We start from the raw sequence: 3,884 nt of genomic DNA on the forward strand, positions 1-3,884 counted from the left end.
CGTGGAGGATTTACAAAAATGTACAAAAAGGCGACCTTGTTGAACCAACTCACACTAATTGAGCAGCCCCATCCAAACTTGTTATGAAAAAAGACGGACCGCACATATTAGTAGTTGATTACAGAGGATTGAACAATCAGATCAAAAAAACAAGCTGGTCCCTACCAAAGATAAGCGTTGTCATCGACTCGTTGGATGGTAATTTTTTCTTTTCCAATATTGATTTAATTTCTGGTTAATTTCAAATGGCGCTAGATTAACACTCGCAAAATCTTACTGCCTTTATAACGCCGATGGGTGTCTATAAGTAAAAAAGGCTACCGATGGGTCTCGCTCGAGCGCCAGGAGCATTTCAAAATTTAAAGGAGTTAATACTGAGTGGATTATTGTACAAAATTGTTTTGTTGTACCTAGAGGACATTGTAATCTTGGGTAGAACACTTGAAGAACATCTAGATAGGCTGGAACATTTTTTGTGTCGACTGGAAGAAGCTGGGTTAAAAAATAAAATGAATCGAAATATAGGTTCTTTCCAAGGAAATTTCATTTTCGTGGACATATTGTGCCGAACAACGGCGTAGAAGTTGATCCGGAAAAGATAAACGCAGTGAAAGACATGAAGAATCCTCACAATATCAAACAACTGTGGCGGTATTGGGACTCATTAGATTCTACTGAAAATTTATTTAAGTGTGTGGAAAGACAGCGAAACCACTTTACAAACTCACTAATTAGAGCCAAAAAATCATTCTTAACGAAACTCGCAAAGAAGCATTGAAGGAACTGAAAGAAAAACTGCAGAAAGCACCAATACTGGGATATCCGAATTATGAAGAAATGTATACCTTAACAACGGAGGCTTCATTAACTGGGATCGCGGCGATATTAAAAAAACAGCAGCAAGACATAGATCGAGTTATTGCGTACGCCGGCAAAACACTGGATGAAGGACAGCGAAATTACTCCGTTACCAAAAAGGAACTATACCCACTCGTTCATTTCACGTAATTTTTCCAGAACCATCTGTTGAGACGAAATATCTTAATAATTAAGGATCACAGAAACTTAACGGGGCGTTTTTGCTTCAAGGAGCCAGATGGCATAATAGCTAGATGGTTGGAACACCACGGAAGTTCCAATCCGAAATCAAGCAGAAAGTGTGAAAGAAGATTCCACTCTTAGACTGCTTATCGAGGGTTCCAAATACTACTGAGGGGGCGGTTAATCAAATAGGAAAAGCACCAGATATTTTGAAGAAATTCTTTGAACAAACCCTGAAATTACGAACGGTTCAACTGAAATCTAGTATAAAAGGAACGGAAAACAGCTGGGTGTAAAACGGAGAGAGGCTGGAGAAAAACGTGGCTCCTCAATGAGTTTATGGAAGTTATAGATAGATTTCAAAATTTGCTTTTGTAAACGACAAATTAAAAAGAAAGAAACTGACCAAAGAACATTCTATCTTAGTCCAAATTGTTGTGACGCCAGTTTTTGTGGAGGAAATGCCCGTTTTGCCACGTGAAAATTGTTGTTTTTCGGTTACGAAAAGACTTCTCAGCGTACTCAAGAAAGGTTTTACTGGCCTGGAATGAGTCAGGATATAAAAATTGGGCTATTAGAAGAAACCTAGCCAGAATTATAAACATCCACTGTAGACATAGAAGCCAAACCATTCATTTTGGCAGGTAGCGTTAGACATTAAGGGACCGCTACCGGAATCAGAGGGTTTCAAGTATATTTTACTATTCGGAGATCATTTCTCAAAGTGGTTCGATGCGGCACCACTTCAAGACCAAGAAGCAAAGACAGTAGCTAAAACCTTGGTCAATATATAGATTTGCTCAGCGACAAGGGATCAAAATTTTCGAAAACCTGTGTTCCGGACTGGGAATTGATAGAACTAGCACAACATAAAACCATCCTCACGAAAACGCAATGATTGAAAGAACCAACAGAAAAATCGTAGAATTCTTGCCTAAATATGTGGGAGAAAACCACAATGACTAGGCCAAATATCTTCAAATAGTTTTGATGGCTTATAGATTTTCAATTCGTGCAGTGACAAACTACAGTCCGGACCCACCGGCGAATCAAGGAGATGCGTAGGAAGTATAACAGCTCCCAAAGTACCGTTCAGAGGAAACGAAAAAACGGGATCCTTATCTAAGGCACCTAGTCCTGTAAATGACGTTAATAATGAATCACTGAATGGAATGGGAAATAATAAATGCAAGAATCCTAGAAAACCAAGTGAATGGTCTGCACCTAAATGATTGGGGGACTAATTGTTTTATAAAGACCACGATGATGATAATGATGATAATAGTAGCGATGTTTTTGCTTACGCAATTTACTCGTGAAAACAAAAAACATAAATATGCTCATCACGGAAAACAAAGAAAACAAAGAAGCGTTCTTCGATGAGTTAATCATCATATTTATATGCTTAGGAAAACTAACTAACGAAACTTTAACCGCATATGATGTTGAAAACAATGTTAAGACTGAAAGATTATCCTTGAGCAAAAATAGCATTGTCCTCAGATAAAAGGGAAACCAGAAACGCTTAAAAGCATGGAACAAATATTGAAGTCGCTAGCATCAGAAGTAACGCTTAACTACTGCGTGTATTTGGCGTCAGATTCAGTGACAGCACTTAACAAAAGCAGCTGGTGTGATGATGCAACATACCTGCTTAACATTCCAAGCTTATTCCTACTTTCTATCAACTGAGTGAATCAGGCTGTGAGAAATTGTGGGTTAGAAAACAGGTTAAAACTCCAGGCACTGAAAACGAGGAAATTAATACACCTCGGGAGAAAGTGGATAGCATCCTAGCATCAGAGACTTCAAATAATTTCAGAGCAAAATTGAAAAAAAAAACTTTCACGAGGAAAGGGAACAATAGAGGTGTTACATAAGTATATCCACATTAGTGAATTTTGAAATAATAACTATTTTTCTAAAAAAGATTATTGGCTCAGTTCTGAACTAACAATTGGGACCTTGAATGCACAAGTAAAAATCGCAAGTTCTGGAAATGTGTTGGTTTTTGAGAACCCAACCCAACAGTAATGGCACAAGTGAGAATGTGGGGTGACGTACATAACTCGATTTGGTAACTTACAAAAACGATGTGAAAACAACTGGAGGACCAATTTTTTTTCGTTAGCAAAACTTTCGAACTCAAGTAGCGTTTTGTCTTTGACAACAAAAAATAATAACTTCCTATCAGGGCAGATTGAAAGTTCCAGAAAAAAAAGGACTTTTGCTGTTCAAGTTTTATGGGATCACACCGTAATTCAGGTTGTAATCATGAATAAAACGAATCAGCTTTCTATATATTTAGCATCTGAGGAAACCACGTTTGATTTAGCAGCAAAATTTGAGGGATTAACCACTAATCATGTAATACAGAGTGAACTGGATACGTTTCTCACCTGGGAATTTTTAACAAATGAAAACATACTGCGTATTCTAAAAAACACAAATGTGACATAGGTGATAGTATATGGCCTTTAGCAAAAGAAACCGATAACAGAGAAAAAATTTTTTATAGAAAAAAAAACGTCTCGAGGTTACCACTCCGAAAACGCTTGGGGTTTTTTTGTACATACAACAGTGTGCAAAAATACAGGTCAAACTCGCCGAAATATTGTTCTGTAAGGAAGAAATTTCGGTGGAAGTTAAAAATGTTGGCAGTGAGTCGTACATAAGATTTATGGATCCAATCAGCAGAGTAATTTATTGCAATTATACTCTCACGCTGTGCAATAGAGTCTATCCTAATGCTTTTGTATTAAGTAATGGGTCAAGGGTATTATATGTAAAACAACAGAAGTTGATTCGCACGCCAAAAGAAAATGGAGAAACCGGCAAAAATA

Source organism: Symsagittifera roscoffensis, chromosome 4 (assembly GCF_963678635.1).
Source record: "Symsagittifera roscoffensis chromosome 4, txSymRosc1.1, whole genome shotgun sequence".
Taxonomy (NCBI): Eukaryota; Metazoa; Xenacoelomorpha; order Acoela; family Convolutidae; genus Symsagittifera; species Symsagittifera roscoffensis.